The sequence below is a fragment of the Pinus tabuliformis genome, chromosome 6 (assembly GCF_031772625.1).
Source record: "Pinus tabuliformis cultivar Carrire ecotype Pingquan chromosome 6, CPIR1, whole genome shotgun sequence".
In the NCBI taxonomy this organism is placed as follows: domain Eukaryota; kingdom Viridiplantae; phylum Streptophyta; class Pinopsida; order Pinales; family Pinaceae; genus Pinus; species Pinus tabuliformis.
In genome coordinates, this window is record NC_142292.1 from 581,403,596 (window position 1) to 581,426,033 (window position 22,438).

The following is a 22,438-nucleotide window of genomic DNA, read 5'->3' on the forward strand; positions in this document are numbered from 1 at the left end:
ATGAACAATCTGAAACTAATTTCTTTTCATATAGGCATTGAATTTCTCTACTTAGTTTGCAGGGAAATAGAAACAGAAATAAATACACATTCACACAATTCAACAACACAATTTTTCTAGGGAACCCAATTGGGAAAGCCCTCTGCTAGATTGAGAATCTTATTGAAGAAGAATGAGCAATAGATCTCTTACAATAGAATATAGTTTCAATAGACATCAATTTGATTTCCTTTGCTTGTACTAAGCTAAAACACCTGCAAGAAGTTAGTTTTGTAGCATCATACAGGTGTTCTAGTCTCGACTTTGGTCAGAGAGGCTAAGAAACACTAGATCTCCAAAAGCCATAAAAGTTTCGGGAGAAAACACCTAAAGATGACTCAATTAAGTTAATTGATCAATAATTAAATATTTCCTAAGTCTAACTTAGGAAAAGTGATTAATTAACAATAATTAATTGAGAAAGGTGAGAATTCTCTAGAAACTCACACAGATCGAGTTGGAGATGATCTTAGCCGTTGATGGGGATCTAATCATGGTCGTTGGTTCACCAATGAGAGATTATAAGAGCAACTCGATGGGTAGATGGAGAACATACTAGAGGAGTCGAGTTCCTTGGCAAATTGAGCTATCTAACAGCAAAGGTCGAGCAGGGAAGAAGAGTTCGAGCCAGAAGGGATGCAAAGACAGTGATTCCGGAGGAGTTTCTAATTCTGAAGACGCTGCAGAAAAGAGGCCGAGTTATTCCACTAGAGATTGTGTATGGACTGTGCAAGCAGATTCAGTGAGGCAGTTCAATTTGGCTGAGCAGAGGGTCGACTCAGTTGTCAGAGGCCAGGAAAATTTTGCAGAGGGCCGGAGGATCACTTCCAGTAGCAGCAACAGGCAGAACGACTTGATCAAAGGCAGATTCAGGTTGTGCGTGTGAGGGTTTGTGCAAGCACTGCGCAGAGGCCTGTGTAAGGGTTCTTGAGGGCCAGTTTTCTGAGGTAGGTTATGTTGAGATTGCCTGTGGAGAGAGAAAATTCTCTCTAAGAATTTTGGCTAGATTACTTGCTGAGGACATCCAGATTGTACTCAAAAATTTCACCACTAAAGAATAAAACCCTCACCTGCTACACCAGTTTTCCCACATTGGGTTTTTTTCCGGGGATATTTGTCCAAAAATAATTGTGTCAATTTTATTGTGTGCTAGCATTTTCTTAGTTTCTAGTTTATTTCAACAGCGTATTTTATTTGTGAAAAATCGCAGTGTGATTTATTCATTGTTTGACGTAGCAAATAAACTGCATAATTAATTAGTTAAGGGAAGAAATTTCCAGTGGCTGCAATTTAAGAAAATTTCACATGGTATTAGAGCAGTTTTGAAGACAAATCAAGAGCTCAAAAGCAAGGAGAAATTTTGCAACTTCAAAGGGAGTCTTTGAGCAAAATTTCTAAATTTGCGCAGAGGTCCAGCCAAGCAGTGCGAATTGTTGGGCAGGGGTTCGATTTCCAGTTGCAAGGGCAAGGAACAATCGAACAAGCTCAATAGCAGTTCCAGCAGGCAGTGGTGTTGCCGAGAAGCAGTTCTGGTGAGTTGGTCAGAAAATTCGTTGAGCAGATTTGGGCGCAGTTGGTTTGCAACAGTATTTGCAGTAGCAGATCAACGTTAGGTGGAAGAGAAAAGCACACACTGAGGGAATTTTTTCAGAGGGTTTCTAGATTCAGTTTCCAAAAGGAAATCTATGATTTCCAATTGCGAGTGGCAGTAGCAGCTGGAAATTTGTGCATTCCAGGAGGTGTGTGAGTAGCAGAGCAAGCAGCCAAGCAAGAAAGGGAGGAGATTCCTATTTATTTCCCAGTTGTGAGTTTTGCAAAAAATGGCCTCAATAGGACTTCGAGATCAGGATAGGCTAGATGGAGCCTCAAATTATTGTATATTGAAAACCATAATGTCTTTCCTGCTAGATGAGCATGGTCTGAAGACGTACCCAGAGAGAGTTGTAATCGTACCTACAGACCCATAGCAGCTAGAGAACTACAATAAGGAGATGGCCAAGGCAAAGCTATTGATCCTTGATGGCGTTCAGCATCATATAGTCTCACACTTAACAGCGAAGAATACGGCCAAAGAAATGTGGGATGCAGTTGCCACGCTTTTCCAAAATCCTTCAGAGAACCGTAAGATGTTTCTAAAGGAAAAGTTGAGGACCACCAAGATGCATAAGGGTGAAGGAGTTACTCCTTATCTCATCAAAATTCAAACTGCCCGAGATGAGCTTGCCGTAGTTGGAGAAGCACCTCAAGAAAGTGAGTTGGATACCTTCGTCCAAGGCATCACTGGGCAAGATAATATACCGAGTTAGGATCAGTGGTGGGCAGATTTTACGCAAGAGGAGATGAGGCTTGCTCTAGTTGAGAGCAACATCAGTGACAGCAGTAGCAAAGGACCGAAGGGTGTGAAGGAAGAGGAGAACGTAGCCCTTGCATCAAAGGGGAAGGCAAAGAAAGGTCCCAATCAGGGACAAGGCTCACAGGGAGGAGAAAAGAAGAAGAAAGATCTGTCGAAGATCAAATGCTTCAAGTGTGGTGAGTTTGGTCACTACAGTACCCAATGTCCCAAGAGGAAGAAGGACAAGAAGGAGAAGCAGGAGCATGCAGTAGCTTCGGCGGAGATCAACAATTTGTCTTCTTAGTTGGAGGATGAATTCGCACTGTATGCAACTATACCTCCGAAGAGAAGTGCGGTGACATTGAACTTTAGTCACCAAAGTTGCAAAGTTTTGGACATAGTCCAAGGAGGATAGCATCGGATAGGTGTTTCCTCGTGGATCCTTACCCTTGCTACAGGGGCCCACAATATTCAATAGCAGTTGAATCAATGTTAGCATGGAGCAATCAGTTCTTGAGGGACAGTTGCAGTAGTAGTTACAGTCAGATGTTGGGGAGCACAAATCAGTGGTAGTGCAGACAGTTACTAAATGGACAGAGCAGAGGCTAATAGCAGTCAGAGACTCGGTAGACGATTTCAGATCCACTGGAGAGACATAGTTGATTCAAAGTTCTCAATTACAGTAGTTGCAGCAACAATAGTAGCATGAGATCTGTTGCAGCGCAAATCAGAGTTGGCAACAGTACAAGGTGTACATTGTAGTGTCAGTAGCAGCGCAGGTGCAGGTTGGTTCAGCTATAGGAATGGCAGATGAACCAGAGATGCATAGTGGCTTAGTGGGCAATGGCAAATTGTCACAGTTGTCAGGCATCAATAGTATATATGGGAGGATGTTATGAGACAAAGAGAGAGAAAACACCTTCCTCGCTAAGAGGGAGTGTTAGTTTTGTAGCATCGAGCAGGTGTTATAGTCTCGACTTTGGTCAGAGAGGCTAAGAAACACTAGATCTCCAAAACCCAAAAAAAGTTTCAAGAAAAAACACTTAGAGATGGCTCAACTAAGTTAATTGATCAATAATTAAATATTTCCTAAGTCTAACTTAGGAAAAGTGATTAATTAAGAAAGGTGAGAATTCTCTAGAAAATCACACGAATCGAGTTGGAGATGATCTTAGCCATTAATGGGGATCTAATTATGGTTGTTGGTTCACTAACGAGAGATTATAAGAGCAACTAAATACGTAGATGAAGAACATACTTGAGGGGTCGAGTTCCTTGGCAGATCGAGCTATCCAGCTACAAAAGTCGAGCAGGGAAGAAGAGTTCGAGCCAGAAGAGACGCAGAGACAGTGGTTCTGGAGGAATTTCTAGTTCTTGAGAGGCTGCAGCAAAAAGGACAAGTTATTCCACTAGAAGTTGCACAGGGACTATGCAGGTAGCTTCAATGAGGCAGTTCGATTTGGATGAGCAGGGGGTCGATTCGGTTGTCAGAGACCGAAAAATTTTCCAGAGGATCACTTCCACTGGCAGCAGCATATAGAACGACTTGATCAGAGGTATATTCAAGTTGTATGTGTGAGGTTTTAAGCAAGCACTACGCAGAGGCCTGCGTAAGGGTTGTTGAGGGCCAGTTTCCTAACGTAGGTTGTGTCGGGATCAAGGTTACTTGGGAGCAGGAGCGGAAGCGGGGAGCGACATTTTCAAAAGCTCTCGGTTTGGGAGCGAATTTTTATATAATATATATTTTTATGTATATATGTCAACAAAAGCATGTAGAATTATGAATTAGATATAAAAAGCATAAAAACATGGGTTGAACCATATAACATCAATCATCAAGAAGTTATAATCTCCATCAACCACGTCCACAAGTTAGTAACATACAACATATTGAGTCTTATGATTCATCAATCTTAAAGTTTCAAGCTTTCAAAATTCAATATAAAACATTTATCATCATTGTTCACAAAAGTTGTAACTTGTACTTGTAACCATTACCATTACCATGTAACGATAACAAAGAATATCTAACATGAAATGAAATGTTTCAACTTTCATGAAGCATCATATTCATAATTCATTACCAATGAGTTATAAATGCCAACTTCAAACTTAAATTGTCATATATTGTTTACAAAAAATACCATAATAAAATATGAAAGAGTCAATAGTTATAAAAAGTACTAGAAACTAGAAAAGACTGTTAGAAATTAGAGAGCAAGCCATTGTGCACACAACAAATCACACACTCAGATATTTTTATTGATCACAAAGGTTACATATATATAGGACATAAATTAATTACTAACTTTGAAAGACCTAGATCAAAACTACAACTCATACATTGGAAACAACAACTTCTAGACTGACTCCTCGTAACTCCTAATGACAACTACACATGACATGGAAGCATTACTTCCAACACCCTCCCTTAATGCTTACATGGAAAACATTAAAAACACATATTACAACAATAAATAAATCTTTGTCAGATTTGTTTGATATGGTCATCACTAGCACTCATATCCACTATGAAATCTCTCAATTTCTGCTCTTTTCTTCACCACACTTTCGAGCTTCTCTCTTGATCATTTAAGACATAACCGCTTCAGACCATCGTTGACGTGCTTTGCAAAATTGATGCTTCTCAACCTCCCAGAGTGCAACAGGTCAATCTCGATACTGAACCATCCTATGGAACTGCCACCATCTGTTGAATATATGGCCTTCTGCTATATTCATCAGTTATCTAGGATAGCATTCTGGATACAAAATGTCTTCAATAAAAAATTCTACAACTTGACCTTATAAAATAACCTGTACTGACACTCCCGGAGCACAATGGGTCACACCAGCTTTACCTTATTAAGAACTACCTGTAACTAATGCTCCCAGAGCACGACAGGTCACATTAGTCTGTTGAATAGTTGGTATGTTCTTTATGGTTCTACATCATTTGAATTTCACACTACACTTGAACAATAGCACACTACAACATAATAAAACAACATAAAAATATCTACCAATATTTTTTATTTATTTTTAATAAATATAACAATGCAGATCTACTTTCCACTAGCTAAGTTGAATATGGAGCTGAACAAAGAAACCTCTACGACATTGGATCCTTTCTTTGGCTGGCAGCGACTTGATATCAATGTGATAGTTGAAATCCACACACTTCGATTTTTCTTAAATCAACATTCCATCAATTTATTATACCCAAATCCTTTTGTATTCTAGTGGCAGCTTTGGCTATCTCCAAGCTTTCACGCCATTCCCTATCTCTGTGAAATGAATCAAATGATCCACAACTCTATGCCGCAAGAAATCACGGGATACGATCTAGGACTGATCACCACTCTGCAAGCACAGTGCTATACCAGTGACAAGCTCTTGTTACAGATCTGCCAATTCTGTCGTCTTCTGCACAAATCTGTCTCCAAAAACGACAATGTGACTCATGGGCAGAAAGAGGAATATTTCTAGAGGCTAGCTGCTTGTTGCATACGGATGTAAAAACAAGCACACAGATCTGTAAAGCCCAACACAATTTACTCTGAAATCCAATTTGGCTCAAACACAGTGAATAGATCTACACATAAACATAAAATTTATTCACACAAACACTCCACACAACACGATCTCCTATTTATTTACAGAGGAATAAAATTCAAGGCTCTCTCACATTTTCCTGGCCCTCCCGTGAAGGAGTTAGGCAAGTATTGGCTCTGATACCATGTTAGAAATTAGAGAGCGAGCCATTGTGCACACAACAAATGTAAGGACTATGGTTAAGATTCAACTAGATGGACAAATTTCTTGTAAAATTCTATCAGATTAATTCTATCGAATTAAATGCAATTGCGTACCTGATTCTCCCATCTGGTGTCGGTACACGTTGCTTTGAGTTTTCTAGTTCCATTACCAAACCAACCGATTCCTCCCTGCCTATTTGGGATCAACCTCTGTGGTTCCCAAATCCAGAGGACTTCGAAATGGAAGTCCACTGGCCCCTGTGCCCAAAACTCCAAGAACATCTCAAGATTTTCCAATTTTCAGTTCCAAAGGCGAGCCCTTGGCTCATCCCTCAAACAGACTTATTTTTCCCCATTCTTTGTATATTCCCCCCCCCCATTCTCATGCTCCTCTTCCGTCTTTATGTATCCTTTCTTGGCGGTCACCGCTCCCTACATGGTGACACCTTCCTTTGTAACGTGTAACTCTCTCTGACCAAAGCTACAGGGATATTGACGTGTATTAGTTTACCTTTAGGATTTTTATTAGTTTTCTTTAAATGCCCTTAATTTATAATATTTATTTTATTTTGATTTAAATTTCACATTTTAATAATTTATTAATATTATGGGATATATAAATATATAACCATATTTATAATTAACTTGAATTTTACATTTATTTCTTTATAGCCAAATTTATTTTATACTTTTAAATTTATATTATTGAAATTATTTAGGGTATTTTCTCCTTAATTATGATGCATTTAAGCAATACGCTTGGTGATGGGTGAGGGTGTAACTTCTATCTGAAGCAGTGTCGTGATTTTCAACATTTATAGTTAATTTAGAATATAAATATAATAGTGCAGTACATGCAATACATGCATATGTAGCTATCATATGCATGCATTGTATGCATGCTAATACTCTTGTGCTCTCTATATTAAAGATGGGTCATTACATACATCCCTCCTTCAGAAAACTTCGTCCCGAAGTTAGAGTTTTTACCGTATATCAATACTTATTTTAGCGATTAGTACATTCTTGTTAAGGTTGCGTATCGAGGTTAAATTCTTATTTAATGTGAGGACACTATAAAATTGGTGTTTTTGAATATTTCTAGGTTTATAACTTTAATGGTCATGCCTTGCACCAACCAAGTTCCCAAGCTATCATAAAATCATCCTATCCTTCCTAATCTCTTCCGCTCTCATCCTATCCGTCCTCTATTGGAGTATGCCATGGCATCAGTTATACTGACCTAACCATTTATAAACTCTAAGGATGACAGCGTCGACTATATCAACCTGATTTCCTAGTAGGCATCCAGCAGTCATCATCACACGTCTAGGGGAGCGTGACTCACACAGTCCTCCCATGACTCCAGGCTTTGGAGGATAAACGGTGGGCAACACCTCCACCCCTCCTAGTAGAATTAGGGTCAATACCTTATCATGGAATCTCATTGAACCTCAATTGTTCTTGGAGTTTTGTCATCACGTAGTCGGTTTGGTAATGATACTATCTGCAATGTAAACACTTGCCCACAGCTTATAACATATGCATCAATATATTCAAAATCAATTGTATTCAGATAATGATTCTCTATGCATTTTAATATACTCTCTATGATATTAATCTTTGAGTTCATATAACATACTTGGCTATGTCTAACTAATATATTTGTAAATTCATTTTCACATCAAGTAATCAAGTGTATTTATTATTTTATTTCCATCTCATCATTCGTGTTGATATGTAAAATAAAAACAAAATTATAGATATCACATTCATAACATAAGTCATGATTTATATAGGTATCCATGTACCAGCAATGTTTAAGCATAATAATTTGAAATCATTCTTTCGTGTATTGATTGTGCATAAAACTTATGACTTTGGATTGCTAACTGACACTTGATATTTGATCTTACCAGCACATATCGTTATGTCCCAAACATTCATTGATCTGTATGTTTTTGCTCCAGTAACAACTAGCTGGGTTATTATCTTACTTGGTAACAAAATGCATCATGCATATAGTCATTAGGAAAGATAGACCTCAATTCATTCCTTTTAACAATAATGTTGTTTGTTGTGCTCTTTTATATATATATTGTTTGAAATACCTAGATCAAAGCATGGTATGCAACAACATTTGGGGAACATATCTTGTACTCAACATTTCCTCTAACAATAATACACCATACATTGCTTTATGTTTAAATGGTAGTATACTCTTTCAATACCTCGGCCCTATATGTTGTATTTATGCTCATGGAACCTATGCTCAGGTTGTATTCATCAACTATAAGAATTGCTAAATTGGGTCTAAATGTTGTCCCAACAATCATTCCTTGAAAAGTTAGTGCAAATGTCATGTCAAAGTGATAAGCATTACTCATAAATTTCTTTTCTGTGTCCTGAAGTCTATGTCTTGTATCGAGTTCCAATGCTTTTGTTTACAACAGAAAATGTGTAGCTTTATGACCTTTTCTTGCTTCTTATTTTTCCACAATATCACTTATGACTACTTGTACTAGCTTTAATATTTGTTCTACAAATTCACTAGCTCATAGGTATTATTGTGGTATTTGGATGCTGCCATGACCTCTAAAGAGTCCAATTCGCTAGATCCTTCGTACCTTTCCATTGTACCTCTAGTGTCTATATTCTTCGAACCAAAGGGCTTCTGCGAACTCGTAAGGAGCAGTTCTATAGAAGGATGCATCAATTTATAAGGAAATGGTACCCGTGAGTTCGGAAGCTAAACCAGCAAGTACAGGTTTGGGGATGCTACCACCCACTATGCTTATTGCTTATTTAAATGTTTTTCAGGACTATTTTTAAAAATAAAGGCACGTTTTATAGAATATATTGTATAAAGAAGCATTGGATAATTTTACAGAAGGTTAAGACTAATTTGTGTTTTGGGCCTGTATCAGGGTCTATGGACTATGCAACTGAAATTTTGAAACTATATAAAACAATATCATGTGCAATCTCTGCTGTAGCTTTTGCCGTAACAATTTAATAATGCAATTTACCCTATTACTGTTAAAATAAGCAAAATAAATAAAAACAACTGCACAATATAATTCTAAATGTTAAACACTATGTTTTCAATAATAATTTAATTTTAAGGTGATGGTGAAACCAGACAGTAAATGGGTGTATGATTTTATTTTTTTTTTTTATTTTTTATTTTTTTGAGACAATGGACCCTCTGTAAAGCTATTTGATTGTTAAATTTTATAGAAATGTACATACTCTATCCGAAATGTGGTCTAAGGGTCTGCTTAAGGTCTTTGCATCGCAGATGAAGGTGGAATATCTTCACCCCATGGTCACAGATGAATTTCCAATCTGCTTTGAGGATGCCATAATCTTTGCTGGATTGACTAATGCTGCCTACATTCCTAATGAAGCTGCCCATGACTAGTTGAGACAGAAAGTCTTGGCACACTGCAAAATTCCTAGTATGAATGCTAGAAGGCCTTTGTCGGATGTTATCGTACTCAATCGGCCAAATTCTTCAAGAAATATAGCTAATTTTAAAGAAAAACAGGAGATGCTTGAAAAAGAATTGCATTTAGCAGTAAAAGTAGCTGAGCCTGGACCACTCGAGTTCTGTCAACAAGTTAGGCTGGTCGTAGAGGCAGATGTTCTCCTAACCCCTCATGGGTCCCAAAATGTTGCAGTTTTGTTTTCGCGTCCTAGTGCTGTAATTTTAGAGGTCTTCCCTGTTCTCTATTATATTGATTGGCTTGGAAATTTGTTGCATGCTGGAAAAGTGTATCACTATGAACTCTATGGAACATTGACAACTGAAAGACTGGGAATGCCTTTTCAAATGCGCCTATATGCAGTTCTTTTGGGTTGGAAGATATGCTTTTCTGTAAGGGGATGCATGAATTATGGAAAGAGCCAAAAAAAAATTGTGGATTTAGATCAATTAGAAAAGATTTTACACACCCTTACATCCGGCTGTCGTCTAGCCGTCCAAGTGCATCAAATCATCACCATACTTCTCTGAGGCAACCGCAGATGCAAAGGAGGACTAGCGTGGATCATTTCCCAAGTTTTTGAGGTGTCTCTTGTCTTGGTACAGATCTGAGCTATTGCAGGAAGCAGGCCACATTACAGAGAGAGGGTTTTAGGGCTATTTTGGGTGTGGTTTTGTGTGAAGGGAGCTTTGTTTGCTACAACACAGTAGCATGGTCACATGGGAGTGTTGTAAGGGCCGTTTTAGGCTGTCGCAGGCCTCAACAAAAGTTTGGAAGAGGACAACGCGTGTTGGAGAGGTCTGGATGGCCTAATCAAGGGCCAGTTTCTTCCTAGACTTACAATACTTGAATTAAAGTAATCCTTCTTGCATATTTTGCTAGATGAGTTTATTTTATGGATAGTTGAGTACATGGTGTTTTGCGGGTTGAGCTGAACACATCCTCACTATTGGAGAATAATATCAGATTTGAAGGGTCCGTGGATACCCTCTTGCTGGAGTTTCCTGTGCATATATATCAGCCCAGAGTTGCACGAGTTTCAGGCTTGGAATATGTCCCAAATTTAAATTACTCTTAATAAAATTATATTCGCTATATATTTTTTTAATAATTTTAATTTGTTTTGAAAATATAATACTCCTTTATTATTTCATGGACGTCTCTAAGAAGATACTTTGTAAGCTAAATTTAAAAAAAAAAAAAACTTAATATAAGCATTATAGGTTTTTGCTTTTTGAAACTTTCAAATATATTTTTAAACTAACACATTTAAATTGTTAAATTACATAAATTAATATCCAGAAATTTACATGACATCAAAACTATATTTACATATTCAAAATGCATTTCAAATAATTAAAAATAATAATTTCATCCGGATTTTTATCACTAAATTTGGGAAAAAAAAAACAATAACCAATTTAAAATTAAGTTCGTTGAATGGCCAGAATCTCAGCGTTTAATTAAAGCGGTAGAAACTCACGAGAAGTACCGCGAAACTGGACAAAACTAAAGTCAACTCGTAGATAGATAAATATGATTCCAACTCCTTGGCCTCGGGCACACTAGTTAATAACTTAATACTTCTATAAAGCTGCGGGCAAGTCCCGGAGTCAAACCCGCGGACCTCCCATGATTGCTTTGGCAACATTTAACAATTGGTTGAATTTATATGGTATATATCCCCATGGCATATAAAATATGTTGTAACGAATGTGTAAACATAGGCATGTAATAGCCCAGCGGTAATACAATAATCGACCCGTGGATTTTTGTAACACTGTATATATATATATCATATATTTGATATGAACCATATTAAGGTTTGGCGCGATATGATTTATGGTATGGTTTAATATATGGTTATCATATGATATATCATATGGTTTGAAGTTTGTACCTTAATTCATTTCTTGACACCTGAAAAATAAAATTATTTCCTTGGCACGTCTTCATAGTAACACGCCTGCATACATCGCGGAGGTGATTGGCGTGTGGACAGCTATTGACATCTGGTCCTGAAGAGACTAGCGGACTTTATGTGAAAGCGCTGTTATATAAGAATTTCTTCTTTTTTAAGCACTGCTGTTCATCCCTTTTGTTTCCAGAACACCAAAACCCAAGGATGCTGCCTTCCGAAGCATTTCAACTGGAAAATATTCCCGCTTATCCCATTCAGATGCAAATGGCACAAATTCACGCTTGGAAAAATCAGATGCTAGAGTTCGAAAATTGAGTTGATCAGGGGTGAGTCTATGTTTGTCCCATTCAAGAAGTTTTCCCTTAGGACACTCCTGCGACTGCGATAATGGAGTTGATTCCTCCGTAGACGATGAAACGCTGGCCGGCTGAATTTTAATCGGAAAACAACAGCATCCGTGTGTTCTTTTCGCTGATGCTGAGATAAGCCATCGACGAGCGCATGAAGAAAACATTTTGCCAATCAAAGGGCCGAAAGCATTGGAATGGCTAATAGTTAGAACTGGTATTAAGCCCTCAGGTTCTTTTAGAGCTCCTTGGGCACAACTTTCAGAGGTCTATCTCATATGGAAAAACGGCAATACGGTGACAAGAAATCGAATGAAAACGAAGATGCCATTAGAAGCAAGGTCTTCTCAAAGCTGAAGCCTTTGTGCATTGGATTATACCTTTTGTGCGAGCCGGGCCACAGTAGGCCTCAACTGCTGCGTTCGTTGACTGCATAAGTTCGAGAGGCTCCAAGGTTAGCTCTAGAAATATGTAGTTTTCATCATTTAGGCTGCAATATATGTCATTCGTTCAGCTTGACAGCAGCTCTAAATAAAATTTTATAATGTATATAAGCATGTCTATTTTTTTTATGTGTACTGGCTTTCCTCTCAAGATTTTAAAGCTTCTGAACAAGATGAAACCTTTGTTTGCAGATCAATCAAAGACATGGATTGTATAAATAACTCAAGAAGAGATGGCACACATTTCTTGATTAGCGATAGTGTAGCTAAAGGTGTTTTACTGTGTCTAGAGGAGCTACTACGGCGATGCACATCAAAAGCAATAGATCAGATGTCAATGATAATAAGGAAATTAACCTCTGGGGCTTTGCTGTCACCTTGAGGCTTCTGAAGAATTTCGTCATGGGGTAGTCAAGTGTTTAAGGACAGTACTACTTGGCCTAAAGCCATGCTTGAGTAAAGCATGCACACGTAAACTAATCACCTTTCTTCTTTTCAGATACAGAGTTACCTTTCTAGGATAAGGACTCTTTTCTAAGTCATCTGAAAACAGAAGTATTTAGTAATGGAAAGGGTTTTAGTTGCATTTCTTCAGTCAGAAGATGCATCTGCAGCAGTGGAGCACTTGCTATCACTACTTCTTTAAACAGAGTTCATTATGTTTGTAATGGAAGGCTTTTCTATAATATATTGTCACAGACTTTTGACTCTTTATTCTTTGTTTTTAGATCAGGCAAAGTTATCTTAACAGACTTAACAGATCCGAGAGTTTGACTTGGCTCTGATACCAAATGTAAGGACTATGGTTAAGATTCAACTAGATGGACAAATTTCTTGTAAAATTCTATCAGATTAATTCTATCAAATTAAATGCAATTGCGTACCTGATTCTCCCATATGGTGTCGGTCCACGTTTCTCTAAGTTTTCTAGTTCCATTTCCAAACCAACCGATTCCTCCCTGCCTATCTGGGATCAACCTCTGCAGTTCCCAGATCCAGAGGACTTCGAAATGGAAGTCCACTGGCCCCCGTGCCCAAAACTCCAAGAACAGCTCAAGATTTTCCAATTTTCAGTTCCAAAATCGAGCCCCTGGCTCATCCCTCAAACAGATTTATTTTTCCCCATTCTCTGTATATCCCCCCCCCAATTCTCATGCTCCTCTTCCGTCTTTATGTATCCTTTCTTGGCGGTCACCACTCCCTACATGGTGACACCTTCCTTTGTAACGTGTAACTCTCTCTGACCAAAGCTACAGGGATATTGACGTGTATTAGTTTACCTTTAGGATTTTTATTAGTTTTCTTTAAATGCCCTTAATTTATAATATTTATTTTATTTTGATTTAAATTTCACATTTTAATAATTTATTAATATTATGGGATATATAAATATATAACCATATTTATAATTAACTTAAATTTTACATTTATTTCTTTATAACCAAATTTATTTTATACTTTTCAATTTATATTATTGAAATTATTTAGGGTATTTTCTCCTTAATTATGACGCATTCAAGCAATATGCTTGGTTATGGGTGAGGTGTAACTTCTATCTGAAGTAGTGTCATGATTTTCAACATTTATAGTTAATTTAGAATATAAATATAATAGTGTAGTACATGCAATACATGCATATGTAGCTATCATATGCATGCATTGTATGCATGCATTGTATGCATGCTAATACTCTTGTGCTCTCTATATTAAAGATGGGTCATTACAACAAATCACACACTCAGATATTTGTATTGATCACAAAGGTTACATATATATAGGACATAAATTACTGACTTCGACACATCTAAATCAAGACTACAACTCATACATTGAAAACAACAACTTCTAGACTGACTCCTCGTAACTCCTAATGACAACTACACATGACAGGGAAGCATTACTTCCAACAAAGACAAGTAAATCTATTATCTATTGCTTGAACCTCTTGCCACGAGAAATTTCTAATTTCTTGTCTCATGCTTTATTTAGTCTCCTCCTACATAGTTGAACAACCTTGGTGCTCCTGATTAAATAAAAGTTCCATAACCTATTACCCTAGGTGCTCTTGATTATTGGGAGTCTCCCCCGCACAGAGGGCTTGGTGCCCTAGTACTCTAGGTGCCCTTGATTATTGGGAGTCTCCCTTGCACAAAGGGCTTGGTGCTCTTGATTATTTAGAGTCTCCCCCGCACAGAGGGCTTGGTGCTCTTGATTAAATACAAGTTATATACCCTAGTACATGACAAAATCCAATGGAAACATTGCAATCCCCCCAATCCTGAAAAAATGATAAGTCTGCCAAATTTTGAGTGAGATCTAAAATTCTACTTTCTGCATATAAAATCCAATGAGGTCAGAACCACTTTCAAACATCCTGAGTCATTTCATGGTAATGTTAAAAATTTAAGTAAAAGGATGAAAATGAAAGATAAAGGAGAATGTCACTTTTACTTTAACAATTTAACATTACCATGAACTGCATATCAACACTAGGGCCAAATTCTTGTTTCCAATCTTCAATAGCTCCCTCTCTCACTCCTAAATTGGCAGGGAGTGAAAAAAAAATTAGGGAGCGCGCTCCTATGGTCCCTCCCAATGCACTCTCGACCAAAGTGCGGTTCTAGAGCGGGTTCGAGGGTGGGGCACTCCCCAACAACCCTGACCGGGATTGCCTGTGGAGAGAGAGAAAATTCTCTCTAATAATTTTGGCTGGATTACATGTTGAGGATAGCCAGTTTGGCATCCAGATTGTACTCAGAAATTTCACTACTAAATAATAATAAAACCTTCATCTGCTGCATCAGTTTTCCCACATTGGGTTTTTCTTAGACACTTGTCCAAAAATAATTGTGTCAATTTTATTGTGTGTGCTAGCATTTTCTCAATTTCCAATTCATTTCCGCGACGTATTTTATTTGTGAAAAATTGTAGTGTGATTTATTTGTTGCTTGTCGAAGCAAATAAACTACATAATTAATCAGTTAGGAGAATAAATTTCTAGTTGCTCCAATTTAAGGAAATTTCACACAAGACCCTTGATCCTTATGTCTTCTTGCCTTGCCTGGAGGAGCTCTGAAATCCCTACGCAAATCCTAGGAAATAAGCCCCTATTTCCTAGTGCATGGATTGCTGCTATTTCTTAGGAATTAGCCCTAATTTCCTAGCACATTCCCAAGGCAATTCTTCCTTCTTCAATACTCGCACAAGCTCCTCTTGCGCATTCTTTCCCTCACAAGGTCATAAGCTCATAAACTTGTGCTCAATAATTATGATTACAAATGTGCCTTTGTTTTTCCTTATAAGCAATTTGAATGGCTAAATCTAGCAAATTATATTTTAGGAAATCGAAATGGTGATTGAGTTGTTAACTAAGATGAAGTGGCTCATGCAACTCGCCCTAAGTCTCGATCTAGAATTAGAGACTTGTCACTCGTCCTTTTCCAAGTTAACTCGCACCAGAAGACAATTAACTCGGCCCTCCACTTTTTCACATCAATTAACTGCTTCATATCTCGTCCTAACTTTTAGGAATGAATCCTATATTATAGGAACTCATCCTAAGTTGTAGGTACTCATCCTAAACCTTAGGAATTCATCCTAACTTATAGGAATTAGCTCATAACTTATAGGAATTGATTCCTAACTTATAGGAACTCGAGCATGCAAAGGAAGAACTCATTGAGGTCCCTTTGATTAAGGCACAAATCAAGGAACCCTTTCTCGCTATCATTTTCAACATAGCATGGATATGAAGAAGCAAGAACAAATGAGGAGGAAAGATCAGTTCATCAGCAAGGACTGGCAAACTCTCCTAATTGGATGGACACGCTAAGAAGCCTAAAAGTGGAAATAAGAAGTTGTAAAGTTGACAATGAGAGGCTTGTCAAAGCACAAGAGAGGCGAGCATAAGTGATTCAGTACTATTGCAAAGTCTTTCAGACTTACAAAGGCAAAGACAACATGAGTTGGGAGCTAGTTGTAGGGACTGGAAGAGTCCCTTAGAGCAAGAAGAAGGAACCAATGGGGCAAATGGGAGCAGATCCAGAAAGAGACAGAGAATGTTGAGTGAAGATAAGGTGAAACGAGGTACTTCACTAGACACCCCAATGAAAAGGACCAGCACCCATGAGCAGTAGCTTGAAGGCACTCCCAAAAGGCATTATCGTCGTCATCATCATCATCGTGATAGGAGGGAAAAAGAATATGTACAAGAGGAATTTAAGAAAGCTAAGCCTGCTACCTTTGATGGTGAGATGAAGAAGTCAGAGGATGCAGAAGCCTCACAACTGGGAATGAGGAAGTTCTTCGAAGTTCATGACTATTCAAAGAACATGAAAGCAAAGATAGTTGCTTCAGCCTAATGGGTAAGGTTGATATATGGTGGGAAGATCTAAAAAATGTGAACGACATAAAAGAAGAAGAGTTGTCCTAGAAGGAATTTGAGTGATATTTCAGGCACAAGTATCTATCTGAGAGATACTTTAACAGCAATGGTAAATGCTAAGGAATTTTAATGAGCTCAAGCTAGGATCAATGTCAAATGAAGAGTATACCATTAAATTCCTGGAGTTGTTAAGATATGTTCCCTACCTCAAGGATGAAAAGGAAAAAATTCAATGATACATCAATGGGCTGCCATTAGCATTTAAAGATTGAATTGAATTCGATGAACCATGAAATCTTGAAGAGGCAATCAAAAAGTTGAAGCACTGCTACAAGAATTATAGACACAGGTCAGATCTTAACGCTGACTTGAAAGCAAAAGGAAGCCTCGAAATTAGAGGAAAAATGTAGGGAAGTTCTAGACAATGGCCTGGGGAGAAGGAAAGAAATTCCACCACCAATAGAGGTGAAATCTAGTAAAAGATCAGCACAGCTTGTGAAGGTTGACGTGCTCAGGCCAAAGAAGAGGATGGGTCCCGGAAGAAGCCCGTAGTATGCTGGAAATGCAGGGAGAACCATCTATGTAGAGATTGCCCCCAAATATAGAGAAATCAACCGAGATTACATACTATGGAAGGAGCACAGATGGTGGAGGGCGTAGCTCGAAATGTGCCTGGGACCTACGCAATTGTGGAAGGCAAGCACGTTGGCCACCTATCATCAAAAGTCGATATATCTGATTAGATATGGATTATGTATCCATTTTGTTGTTGTTGAAGCAATATAATTAATTGTAAATAAATTGTGTAGTGGTTGAGTTAATTGTTGTGGCTAGTTGTAGTAGAAGAGACTAAATGAAATCGTGGAAAGGGCTTGGGTTGAGCCTTACTCTTGAAGCATTGACTCATGGGAATTGAGTTGTTATGTTGTTAAATATTTTATGTTTGTGCCCTCGATTGATTTATGTTTAAATTCCCCTTTGTTAAATATTTTATGTTTGTGCCCTCAATTGATTTATGTTTAAATTCCCCTTTGTTAAATATTTTATGTTTGTGCCCTCGATTGATTTATGTTTGAATTTCCCTTTTTACTATTGGATTGTGCATGGCCATGCTATTTTTGTTGTGTGATTTTATGACTGTTATCATGAGTTCCTTTCTTTTGTGGTTACCCTCTTTTCCTTTGGATTTTTCCTTTCGTCCTTCATGCTTTGGGACCCTTTGGAACATTGATGGGCGTGGCAGAAAAGCCACAGAGCTCTAGTAAGAGAGTTAAGCAAGACCAACAGAAACACCAACTGAAAGAGACCCTGCGAGTAATTAAAGAGCATGAACAAAAAAGATGAGAAAGGCTAGGTTTGGGCAAGGGGTTGGGGAAGACCATCATTGATGTATGTTAGGGCATCACTCCTAAATATGACAAGAAGCAAAAAATAAATCATGTGCAGGCTGAAAATTGTTGTGTGAATAACAACAACAATACAGGGAGTTCTCTAAAACTTTGGTTTTATCTGATATGCATTAATGTATGATATGTCCTTGACTAAGTGGATAGCAGTATGACAGTCAAGAAGGTTGGTTTGGTCCATGGGGATAATGGACAACAGGATGACAACCATGAGAATGACTCAAAGGAGGTTCTCTCGACCCTAACCCTAAGTACATATACAATTGTGTGTTCATGATCATGTTGATATATACATATATATGTGTAAACACCATTGTGTCTGACAAGGTCTTGTCGAGAATCATTCTTGTGGAAGAATGATTGTATAAATTTAATTGATGCAAATGTAAATGGCTATATGGGATGACATGATAAGTTTTCCAATGAGATTCCTAGTTGAAAGAGGAATCAATGGGGTAGGGAAGCCCTAGCTGACCAATGATTTTAAATAAGAATATGATTGTATATGCTCATGTTGTGTCATGTGGATGACAAGGAAATGTTGATGGTTATGGCAGCATGTATATTAACTAATAAGTGGAATCCTTGATTGCAGGATTGGATATGTACTCCACTAAGCGTCGTGTTGATGCCAGAAGAGAGTTTGGTGGAGTAGAGGAATGTTGATGATAGCATAGTTGATAATCATGGAGCATAACTATGATGATAGCATAGTTGAGAAACCCAAAAGGCTTGCTAGCTGATAATCATAGAGGAGCTCTGATGATAGCACAACTGAGAAACCCATGAGGCTTGCTAGCTAATAATCACAGAGTAAGCTCAGATGATAGCTCAGTTGAGAAACCCAAGAGGCTTGTTGGTTGATAATCACTGAGACTATGCTAGTTGATAACTTCTGGGAGGATGAGGCACCTAGGACTAGTGGGCTTATAACACCTGATGGTAGTTCCACGAGGTTGGGCTGAGAACACAGGCGGTAGTTCCGCTAAAAAGCATCGGCGAGTGCACTCTCATTCCTTGAGGAGTAATGCAGTTGATAAAACCTCCTCATTATTAACTATATCTCTCTCTCCAAGGCTGAATTATGACGCAGTGCTCTGCATGAACCTTTGCGCTGAAATGTGGCCATTGTGGTGTAATAACAAGGAGATGTTGAGAACACCTAATAAGTGGGCTTTGTTAAAGATATGTGTGTGAATGGCTGAGCAACCATTCAAAGGCCAAGGCAAGAGGTGTAATAAAAAAAATTACAAGTTTTCTATGATGAATCTCATGAAGGATTGTATGCCATGTTACAGGAAAGCATGGGAATTGCCCAGTTGGGGTGAACAAAGCTAACTGAAAAGAGGACTACATCAACTTGGAGATATTAGAGTGCACGGCAAAAGCACCAAGAAAGTTGCAAAGAGAAACTAAAAGATGGCCGAGTTAATAGGCATATATATGTATGTATGTATGTGTGTATCCAAGAGTTGTTAGACAAGCAACTAAGTATGTGAGTTGTAATTGTAATCAAGTTGTAAATATAAAGCTCCAAATCATTTATGCTTGGGTTAAGCATGTTTTCTCGTGTTCAGGAATGAGAACACTAAGGACAATGTTCCTCTAAGGGGGTGAGGACTGTGACATCCCCTGTGGGCTATATTCCCTTGTAAGCATTGTAAATAATTCCCTTGTAATTATGTAATTGCAAAAATTAAAAATGGCTAAGAAAGGGACACGAATTCCATTGCTTGAGGAAGGAGATTGCTTGAGGAGTTGGTTGTTTTAAATATCAATCATGGACTGACTGACTGGTTTTAATGGAGTTGAATGTGTTACTAAATTCAGCTAGAAAAATGAAGGACAGGTCCATGTTTCTTTTGGGCATGACTACAAGCAAGAAAGGGGCAACAATTAAAGAAAAAGATGGACCATGCTACCCAAGGCAGTTAGACTGTATAGACCATGCAGGAAGAGGACTCCTTCATGGAGGGAGAATGGGAACGACAAAGAAAGGTATGCAGGCTAGGAAAAATCTTCTCAAACGCTAAAGGAAGAGTGGAGGGGCGCGAACTGAGAAAAAAAAAGTCGGGGAAGGCTCCTTGGGGAAAAAAAGACAAGCATACAAAAGTCATACGCGCAAGCAGAGAAAGGGGAACAAGAAAAGAGGAGGTCGAGAGGCTCTTGAGGATCAAGCACAACGTTGAGAGGGCAGAGAAGATTCAAGAACTCAAAGCATTCGGGGAGAAGAGAAACTCTGATAATAGCCAACTGAGAAGCCCATGGGGCTTGCTAACTGATAGTCCCAAAGTAATGGATGTGCCTTACAGAGCTGACAAATCCACCGAAGACCTTGCTAGTTGATAACCTTTGAAAGGTGGAGGGCACACAGGGCTAGTGGACTGATAACACCTTATGGTAGGTCCATTGGATTTGGGTTGAAAACACAGGTGGAAGATTCCATTGAGTTGTTGGGATGTGCACTCTTATTCCTTCAAAGGTAACATGGCTAATAAATCCCCCATCTCATTAACTATGTATCTCTCTCTCCATATCTTGTTAATTTTAGATAACAATGGTATGTTCTATGCTTAGCACAATTACTTCAATGTTCCTAGAGCAACCCAATAACAATTTCCAATTTAGTTTTCCAATAGCAATCACATAAACCATTAATCACATTGACAGTAAAAGTAGATAGAACATAAAATAAAATGCAGAAGACAAGCCAAGATAAGAAGGCACCGGATTTGGTAGATGCTAGGGAAAAACCCCAATGTGGGGAAAACCCTTTGATCAATTCTCATTACTATATTGAATGCTCAGCAAAGAGAGAGAGTACAAAAGTCAAAGTTGACTTGCCAAATTCAAAGTCAAAATAGCCCTATCAATTCTGCAGTCAAACTTCAGCCCTAGCCAGAAATTCAAAGATGGTCAACGCAGCTACAAAACTTCTCCTTTGAAGCTCGGTCAAAGGCAGTCAAACTCGACCTCCAGTAGCAATCAAAGGCAACCCAAAACAGTCACAAAATTTGTGGTCAACCTGCAATCAACGCAGGTCAAAGTCCTCATTTTGCCTCAGTTCCTGTACCCAAAAATGCGACCTACTAAGACAGAAATTCACCATAAAAATCTAAGTCAAAGGATGCCCATAAATTCAAAGTCAACGCTGGTCAAACTGTAGAAAATTCTAAAATTTTCGGCCCTGCAATTTTGTCCAAAAATTTGACCTCCTTATGCCACATATGAGAGAGAGAATGCCCAATGTTGTACAAACCAATGAGAAGGAGAGAGAATGTGTGAGTGATGATGATGCCAAATGAGGTGAGAGGACACTTGTATTTATACAAGTCATTGAGGGTGAAGAGTCATGTCCATTAGGCTTGATGAGCCTATATGATGATGTGGTCGACCTGAACAATTTGCATATGTGTGGGCATAAATTCAAAATCACACTTATGTTTGTCCAAACTGGATGATCTTTATATCAATTTTGGTCCTCTCGAAAAGAGGAATTTAATGCAATCATCATTTCCATCAAATTTGTTGTCCCAAGGTGGAATTTGGCCCTAGTTGCCAATTTTAACATTCCCTCTCAACTAGGGAAAATTCCACCTGCCAATCCATCCAGCATCATCGATCATCGTGCCATTTATCGTCATGTACCATCTCTGTATCTCATCTCATCTCTGTTATGCTAAACACTGATATGAATAATGAAGAAGAATCGATCGGGAGTGAGTCACAAGACCTTACCACTCTCCAATGACAAAAGTCAATCTTGATCCCATATCAAGTTGTTGTTAAACACCATGCATCCTAGACATAGAGAGTATGGCAGTACACGATGCGTCCATCGGTAGTGCTATGGTCCCTATCCACTTTTCCCAACTCATTGGCCAGATGAGAGGTACTTCCCATGAGTCTCAGACTACATGGGTAGGATGTATGTTAGGGCATCAGCAGGAGAAGGTGAACCACTCATCCTGCTCATATGCCATAGGAGAAGGTGAACCACTCATCCTATGCATATGTCAATCATAGGGGAAGGTGAACCACTCACCCTACACACGTGTCATCAATCGTAGGGGAAGGTGAACCACTCACCCTATGGCCGCTCATAGCTCCAAGAAGTACCCCAAGCCCTTAGGAGCTCTTAGAGCTCAATGTCCAACTCAAGAAAGACCCTCATAGGAGGGTCTTTCCACGACTCCAAGTCTCTCTCGGAAGGCTAAGAATTTGACCTTCCCTAAGGGCTTCATGAGGATGTTTGCGACCTACTCATCAGTCCTGATGTGTTGGAGCCTTATTGCTCCCCATTGTACCATATCCCAAATA

General features: G+C 38.5%; 1 protein-coding gene across 2 annotated transcripts in view; it reads right to left on the minus strand.

Moving 5' to 3' along the window:
* LOC149259866 (peptide chain release factor PrfB1, chloroplastic-like) overlaps positions 1-22,438 on the minus strand; it is a 213,762-nt gene that overhangs the window by 178,699 nt on the left and 12,625 nt on the right. The window lies entirely within an intron of this gene.